Below are 9342 nucleotides of genomic sequence, written 5' to 3'. Positions count from 1 at the left end.
ACAGCACGTTGCGACACACCGCGCCGGCGACAGAGCTCAGCAGGGCTGGTTGGAGGCTGGAGCCGGAGGTAAGGGCGGACACTGGCACAGACATTGCAGGACAAATAACAGGATGTCAGTTAGGGATATAATTCAAGACGAATGATTCAAGACGGACTGAAATGATGCACATTTTGCTCACTTGGATACCAACTTCAAACTTGACGTTTATAGCACCACGGAAACAATGGCCACACAGGAAAGAAACAAAAGATGAGGTGTTTTCAACTCAAGGAAGTAAATAGAAGTTGCATATGATGGAACAGCCCGAAGTGCAGACAAGCACATATTTTGGTAATGGCTATCAGCTGTCCTACTCCTCTTCTCCCTTCATCAACTACTGGACACATCTGAAGCATCATCTAATATAGGTAGCACCAATGTCCATAACAAAAGCTTGAAAAGTGCCAGGGGAAATATGCCTACATCATGCATGACAAAGGAAGCTTATGTAAAGAGAAGAGTTGGCAAAAGCATTTCATAGTTAAAATTATTCAAAACTGCACACAGGGCAAACATAAAAAGCAGCAAGTGTGCTGTTCTGTTATGCTAAGACATAGTCCAAAACAAAATACATCTTTTCATGTTTGAACTGGTTGTTCTTCTATGCCACTTCATCCATATCTTGATTACAGATGGGCTGTTGCTGTAGGCTGATGAAGTGACACTTGATTGCCTTTGTGCGAGTTTCAGTTGCAGCCTCCTGGGTACTGCACTGGAAAGCAGATTGAATTGAATGCCCCTGAAAGATAGGAATAAAGGGCAAAGTTAGCTGTAGTAGTGTCAATGATAATAGACATTACATTTTTGTCCTTTGACATACCTTTGTTAAAGTACAAAAAGGTACAAAATAAATTGGTTTGTTTCAAGACACGCACACTGCACAAAGCCGCACAGACATTACACAGGGATATGACATTGGTACACATAAAACTTGATGATTAAAAAGGTCAAAACTCGCAATAATAATTGAAGTAAAAGTTACAATCACAATCATTTGATTTAAAATGACTTGACATAAGTCACAACTCACAAGACGCAACGCTCCTATTCACTTAAGAAAGGTTTTTATGCTTTCATTATCCTCCACATATCAACCAGCTTGATACCAGGCTGTGCAATAGTGTGTACCTACATAACCCCATGTTGCCATTTTATTAGAGCAAGTGGGGTTACAACAACAATGCTAGTGTCAAACCCACATCTGCAACCCATACTGCAGTTTGAATCACCTTACAAGCACACCTTCTGGCAGTTTGATAGGCAGAATGGTCATTACTACTTTCTCCTCATATTCAACACATATTCCCTTTATACAGATATAGTTTAGACCTGGTTATGGCAAGCATTTTCGAGAAAAGATATGATTAAAGTCCAAGACAAAGGTCGAGAGAAACAACACCAACATAAAACACCGACTATGTAGCACTAATACTGTCAAATTCATAAAAATATATACATGAGTCGATCAGAAATTCACTGTAGATTTCGAAAATGGTGTCAAATGCCACTCAAATGCCCCCATTCGCATGTACGAAGCAATAAAACACTGACCTTCAATTCCGCGTGCCATTCTCCATAGGCCACTGTGTATTAAATAACGCGTTCACCGATAGCAAAAAATGAGACCCACATATGACGCGTTTGCTACCAGCCAATCAGCGCCCGAGATGCCGAACGCTGATTGGTGGAGAGGGCCGTCGTCAGCAGTCCATTACACGTTGTTTTCTTTGAACATGTGCGTGAGCGCTGATGCTGCTCACGGGTTGTTGCCATTTTTCGTAATGCTGAAGGCACGGGAGCGAACCCCCCTGAATCCAAGGCTCAGGGTCATCGAAATCTATACGACCATCAGATAAGCAGCAGATTGATATTCGCAACCATCCAGCTAAGAAATTGATATTCGGGCGTGGAACGCAGTAACTCAGAAATCTATAAACTTAATTCAGACAGGTAGGCACTTATTTGATTTCCCGTTCCTCAAGGCCGGGGAACAGGATTTTCTGCTCGACTTTTAAATCAAGGACATGACCTAGTCAGGCGCGGATCCAGGGGGGGGCGACGGGGGCGGCCGCCCCCCCCCCCCCGCCATCCGAAAAAGGCGCCCATATCCCGCGGCAGAGAGGGCGCCCCGAGCAGAAGAGCGGCGACACAGCAAAGGTTCAGCAGAAATAGGGCGCCTCCAGCAGAAGTTGGGCTCACCAAGCAGGAGAGTGACGCCCAATTGCCTATTCCCAGCAGATGAGAGTCGCCCCAGCAGCAGATGGGCGCCCCCAGCAGACGAGGGCGTCTCGTTACAAGAATATAAAATACGTTCTGTTCAAGAGGGGCGCCCCTGGCAGCGGAAGGGCACCCTTAGCAGGAGACGTGTCCCCCTGAAGAGGAGCGACGCCCCAGCAAAAGGAGAGAGGCGCCCCCATTCCGAGAAGAGGGGCGCCCTGACAGTAGCTGGGCGTTCCAGCAAAAAAAGGAGTCCCATACTAAGAAAATGGGTGCCACTGGCAAAAGAGGGGCGCCCAGCAGAAGAGAGGGGTCTCCAGCAGGAGACGGGCGCCCCAAGCAGAAGAGGGGCGCCCCAGCAGAAGAGAGGCGCCACAGCAAAAGTTGATCAGAGATGGGGAGCCTCCAGCAGAGGTTGGGCCCGCCAAGCAGGATAGGGGCGCCCCATTGACAATATCCGGCAGAAGACAGACGCCCCAGCAGCAGATGGGCGCCCCCGGTAGAAGAGGGGCGCCCCATTACAAAAAGAAAAGGAGTATATTCTACCGAGAGGGGCGCCCCTGACGACAGCGGAAGGGCAACCCCAGCAGAGGGGCGGTGCCCACTGCCCCAGTAAAAGGAGAGGTGTGCCCCGTTCCGAGCAGCAGAGGGTCGCCTCGCCCCAGAAAAAAAAAAAACAGGAGCCCCGCAGTGGCTCCCCGCAGTGGAAGGGCGCCCCCACAAGAGTGGCGTCTCCAGCAAAAGAGAAGTGCCCCCTGCAAGAGACGGGCATCCCACCAAAAGTTGGGCAGAAGTGGAGCGCCTCCAGCAGAATTTGGGGTCGCCCAACAGGAGAGGGCTTCCTATTCACAGTAGAAAAAGACTCCTCAGCAGCAGAGGGGCGCCCTAACAGAAAAGGTGCACTCGTAGTAGAAGTGGGACGCATCAGGAAGAAGAGGGGCACTTCTAGCAGAAGATGGGCGTCCCAGATAAGTGGGCCGCCTACAGCAAATTGGTCGTTCTTAGAAGGAAGAAATGAGGCGACTTAAGCAAAGTGGGTCTCTCCATAATGGATTAGGCGATCCAAGCAGAGGTTGGGCGCCCCCGGGAAGTGAGGCATACCAGCATAAGTGAGACGCTTCCAGAAAAAGGAGGGGGCATCACCGGGAGAAGAAGGACTGCACCAGTAAATGGAGGCCACCTTTTTGCTAATATCTTTTGCTAGGGTAGCGGTGCCCATCTACGACTTTTAACCCGTGCCGTGCTGGTGGTCTGAGTTTTCCGTGTCCTGCTAGGGAGGGGGGGGGGGCAAACTCCCTCGTCTAACTCGGCTCCTGGGCCGCGTAGTGACACGCGATAAGCGGCATTCGAAAGATCGTCAAAAACAGGACGAAAACAAAACGGTCATTTTTTAAGTCAGGTCGAATGTCAGGTCACCAGAGGTAATCAAAGGTAAAATGTTGCCTATTTCAACATTTTTCCGTTTTCGAAGCAGCGGCACATAACTCGGAAACCAATAGAGCTATAGTGCCGAAGAAAAGCGCATTCGATAGCCCTTTTAAAGGTGTTTCTGCAAGCTGCGCTCAGATTTGACCTCAGGTCAACGGTTTAGCCTTCAGAGGGCAAAAGACTCTAAAAATAGCCTTTTTACGAACAATGTTTTCCTGCAATAACTTTTGACTCAAGAGAGTCTCGACATTACGTTTGCCAGCATTGCGTTTCTGTCGTCGAGACACGTCGAACAAACTAAAGGTTGACCTTATGAAAGGTAATTTTGAGAATTTGACCTCAGGTCAAGGTCATGACCTGACCGGGAAAGGTCATGCTGCATAGCAGTCGATGCGTATCGTCGAGCTGAACACAGCTGAGGTGTTTTTATCGCTCTAGCTTGAATCTATCAAGTTATTAAAAAAAAAACTGATGCGGACCTTTCATGACATGGGATGACCTCTGGGACATAATGAGTGGTCACACTAGGTGCAATGTTCTTATTCAGTGTGTTAATTTTATATGCATCCCAATGCTTGATATTGTCTAGAATGGCGCTCGTCCAAAAGAGATGCCTTTCAGTTTTCTCCCAAAGACTTAACCCTCGCCGGCCGAGGGGGGGGGGCGGGTGCCGCCCCCCCCCCCATAGGTTTTTTTTTTCGCGATAGCTCCGAACACGCTGGCGATAGAGAGCTGAAACTTGGCATACCTGACCTTTGATCCAAGCCGGATCATTTGACACCAACCGCATTTTTGGGTCAGGTCAGGTCACTGACCTATGACGTCATAAGTGAACCTCTGCACGGTCTTCAGATGTCGCAACTTCGCAACGCCCTCACTGCCAGAGGAGATGTCACAGGGAAATGAAACTTGCAGGATCTAGTATCCATTATGAGTCCCACAACTTGTATATCTCGGATTTTTCCTAAAGGTCATATGAGGTCAGGTCATTTTCGTGACCTCACCATTATAAGTCAATGGGGAAATATGAAAACTGCTATTCTGGCGCCGGGAACGATCTCCAGCTATCTCAAGCACACAGAATCGTGATTTGATGCACTCCTTGCAAGGTTAGATGCGTCACTTTTGCAATGTTGACCTTGCGTGACGTCATTTATGACGTCATCAAGGTCATATTAGTTTTTCGTCAATAACTCTTGATCAAATTGAGCTAGCGAGTCGGGAAAGCCACCAATGGACTCAGGAAGGCCTGCCGAATCGAATGATATGCGACATGACCTCTTTCGACCAACTTCGTGACCTGGGGGTGCTGACCTGACCTTGACCTGAGGTCAACACCCCAAGTTGACCTGACCCGGACAAAAAGTATATCATTCGACGCGCCTGAGCGAGACGAACACGATGCTGCCAAAATCGGCGCTCTACGGCCGTTTTTTGCGAAGTTATTCACCAAAAACTGAACCGTACCTTGGGGCACTTGACCTGACCTCAGAGGTCACCGGTTGACCTAGGACCTTAAAATCGGGTACCAATCTCTGCGTCTCGTAACGGTGCACACGCTCGTTTTTTCCGCGACGCGCTAGCTCCACCAGGGGCGAAACGGCGAGGGGGGGTCGTACCCGCCCCCCCCCCCCCTCCCCCCTCGGCCGGCGCGTATGTAGAAAACCAATAGGTCCGGCGAGGGTTAATTATACCTACCTAATGGAGACGTCGCACAACTGACCTGACCTTAGGTCATGCTGCATAGGTCACAGGTCACAGATATAGAAATTCTGAGATATACATTTCATGAATAGTGTTGCTTTCATCAATCGCTGAAAGGTTCAAAGCAATCGTTCAGTCGGTATAGCAATGGTAAGCATTTGAACTTTTTCTTAGGCTAGGTCACTTGGCATAACCTGGTGACCTGACCTTCCATCGCCCGCGTCAGACATTTTTACAACATGTGCAAAAAAAGATGCATGATAAGGTATGCTGAAAATGGCAGCGCTGCGCGCAGCCGTTTTTCAGATATTTGCGAAAAAAACTGAGCAGGAGCGCGATAACGCCCCCTAGCACGGCGCGGGCTTTTAGCTCCCGATTTTGACGGTTTGGCGCCCCCTTTGTATGGAGCGCCCCCGGATTGCCAGGTCGCCCCTATTTCGACTTGCCGCCCCCCCTCCCGAAAATTCCTGGATCCGCCCCTGGACCTAGTGACTTGAAAATCATTGACAATCTTGATTCAGGGCAGGGGCGTAAGTCGTAACCACCTAAGCGGACAGTGCTGAAGGTCGGCACCATTTTTTACGGGCGCCGAAGGCACCCCTCTCTGTCTTCTGTTCAGTACCTATACCTATCTTTGCCACAGACGGTGCCCTACCCTTAGTAGCGTTTCACGACACAAACAACTCTCTTTCTACCGAGGCGCCCTTTTTCGCATGGAGGCGCCCTCTTTAGCTTCACAGGCGTCTCTCTATCACATGCAGGCGTCCCAATGGGCATCAGCGGCGCCCCTACAGGTCTCACAGTTGCCTCTCTTTCGAATGCAGAGCGCCCCCTTACGCATGCAATGCAGATTGCACTTGCAGGTAGACGGTAGTTCCAGGTCCAGCAGCACGGCCGCTTTTCCTGTGGGTCCGCAGGTGTCTGTTGAGATTTGCTAGCCTGGCAAATAGTGCCACGCAGATGGAGCAGCCGTACGGCCTCTCTCCCGTGTGGGTACGCATGTGTGCGGTATGAAGCGTCGATTGCCATGCCTAACAAAACGTGCCGTACAGATGGAGCAGTCGTAACGTCGCTCCCCGGTCAGTCCGCACGCGTCTGGTCAGGTGTGACCATTCAGTGAACAAGGCCTGGTTATGTGAGCAGCCGTACGGGCCCTCCTCCGTGTGGGAACGCATATGTACCTATGTTGAGGGCTGGCCGTTCAGTGAACCGTGCCTTCACATGGAGCAGCCGTACAGCCATTCCCGTGTGGGTCCGCAAAAACGAAACAACACTTCAAAAGCCGAAACATTATCAACACGCGTTTATTCGGCCATGACAATATTTGAACTTTTAGTCGTGCATAAACAAAACACTGCAGCACATAAAAAGTAGGTATTGGTTCATACACATATGTCCTGATGAAAACTCAGTACATTCCTCTATCTAGCCATGCTACTTTTATTTCACTCTTTGGCGGCACGTAATCTGCCGAAAGCGACAAGACCAGAAACATAGCAGTGACGCCTGAGATACAGAAAGCACATATCTAAGAGTAGCTGCGTTTACATAGGATGAACAGAAACCTGTAAGATTTAAACGACATGCCGACATACATTTGACCCGCGACTTGTCGACGAAGGCTGTGAAGAAAATAGGAAATACTGCAAATACTGGAGTGATTTGAAGTCACAAAAAGAGGCACTATCTAAATATAACTGGATATTCTCCACAAATCATAGCGCTACAGCGCTTAAAAAACGACACTTCTTTTCTAACCCTAAGCGAACAGTTTCAACACAACGACTGAATCATCCTTAGTAGCAATAAAGAAGCCAGACGTGACACCGGTAGCCACGACGCTCATAAACGAGAATCACAAATTAAACACTAATATAAAACGTACGGCGGCCACTCATGCATTTCAAGGACAAGTCTCAGCGTTGTACCTACTTCGCCAATCCCTCCATTTGCCGCATCGGTCATAACAGTGTATTACATAATTCCCAAAACTGTGTACCAGTTTCAAGTGACTTTCTATGTGCCGAACTACTGAACCGTTAAATAGTAGTTGCAGCAGTACAGCCGCTCTTCGCGTGGGTCTGCATGTGTTTGGTGAGATTTCCTCGTTGAGCAAACCGGGCCTGGCAATGTGAACAGCCGTACGGCCGCTCCCCCGTGTGGGTCCGCATGTGTTTGCTGAGATTTCCCCGTAGAGCAAAACGGGCCTGGCAATGTGAACAGCCGTACGGCCGCTCCCCCGTGTGGGTCCGCATGTGTTTGCTGAGATTTCCCCGTAGAGCAAACCGGGCCTGGCAACGTGAGCAGCCGTACGGCCGCTCCCCCGTGTGGGTCCGCATGTGTATATTGAGGGTTGACCGACGAGTGAACCGTGAAAGACACACAGAGCAACTGAAAGGCCGCTCTCCGCTGTGAGTCAGCATGTGCGTATTGAGGTGCGATCGTCGAGTGAAGCGTGCCTTGCAGATGGAGCAGCAGTGCGGCTGTTCACAAAATGCAGCAGCAGCAGTGTGGGTCCGCATGTGTTTATTAAAACCTGATCGGTCAGTGAACCGTGCCGTGCAAATAGAGCAGCCGAAAGGTCGCTCCCCCGTGTGGGTCCGCATGTGTGTGATGAGGTATGACCGTTGAGTGAACCGTGCCTTGCAGATGGAGCAGCCATATGGCCGCTCCCCAGTGTGAGTGCGCATATGTTTGATGAGGTTTGACCGCGTAGTGAACCGTGCAGTGCAGATGGAGCAGCCGTGTGGCCGCTCCCCCGTGTGGGTCCGCATGTGGGTGTTGAGAGTTGACCGTCGAGTGAACCGCGCCATACAGATGGAGCAGCCGTACGGCTGCACTCCAGTGTGAGTCAGCATGTGTGCCGTGAGGTGTGACCGTTGAGTGAACCGTGCCGTACAGACATCACAGCGGTGCGGCCGTTCCCCAGCGTGAGTCCTTTGGTGGTGTTTCATGTTTGTGGACCTGTTGGTCGAGTACTGACACCACTCGCACTTGAATCTGCCGTTCCTGTCGATGTGGCCGTGACTTGTCTTCACGTGTCCATCCAGATAATGTTGTCCCGCACATCTGAAGCCGCAGTGGGGACATTGGACCGAGCCACTGATGCCTGAAGAATACACAGAAGAAAGATCATTAACCAAGTTCCGTGCACAAAGCAGGTAGCACACGCACCGAAACAACAACGACGCCCAGAGATGACCCACGCAGCTGGTCGCGTTTCCAGATCACCTTGGTGAGCGCCGTGGACGGCAGCGGCAATGCTGACCTGACAAGCCATCAGCGCCCATGAGTTGATCCGTGTATCGTTCGAAATACAGCCTTCAGAAACGGAACGCTAAGCTCGTTTAGAGAATATTTCACTTGCCGTTTATTAACTGGCGCATGAACAGAACTCCGAGCCAACTTATCCGTGAAGGAAAATGATAATTTGGAACACCAAAAAATCAAAACTTTAAAGATAAAGAGAGCGAAAACGTAATCAATTATTTATCAATCCGATGCCACTTTAGTTGGAAGAACCACACCGAGGCAGATACACCTCGGCCGCAGTTAACGCCACTATCTAAATTAAATACATACATGACACAAATGGTTACATTCAACATTTTCTCTATATCTTGATACAATGCAATGCAAACAAACTGAAAGGAAAAGACTGTAAAACAGGCGATAAAACTTAAAAATAGCCGAGAATTGATAAACACATTTCTTCGGCCATGACAATATTTTCTTCCTTTTACATGAAAGCCATAACACTTAGGAACATATGGTAGGTATTCGCTAATGGAGAGGGGTCCTGCTGAAAACTCAGTACAATCTTCAATAGAACAACGCTACTTTTATTTTAGCCTTTGGCGGCACATAGTTTGCCGACGGCAACACGACAACAGTCAACAACTTGTCAAGTCAACAACATGTCAGGCTTGTAAGTACAGACAATTTGTACAG

General features: G+C 49.4%; 1 protein-coding gene across 5 annotated transcripts in view; it reads right to left on the bottom strand.

Moving 5' to 3' along the window:
- The window catches only part of LOC122389342 (zinc finger protein 271-like), a 259548-nt gene that overhangs the window by 28302 nt on the left and 221904 nt on the right, over positions 1 to 9342 (bottom strand). The window lies entirely within an intron of this gene.

The sequence above is a fragment of the Amphibalanus amphitrite genome, unplaced genomic scaffold (assembly GCF_019059575.1).
Source record: "Amphibalanus amphitrite isolate SeventyFive unplaced genomic scaffold, NRLGWU_Aamphi_draft 000355F_arrow, whole genome shotgun sequence".
Classification (NCBI taxonomy): Eukaryota; Metazoa; Arthropoda; class Thecostraca; order Balanomorpha; family Balanidae; genus Amphibalanus; species Amphibalanus amphitrite.
This window is presented reverse-complemented; position numbering and strand designations above follow the sequence as displayed.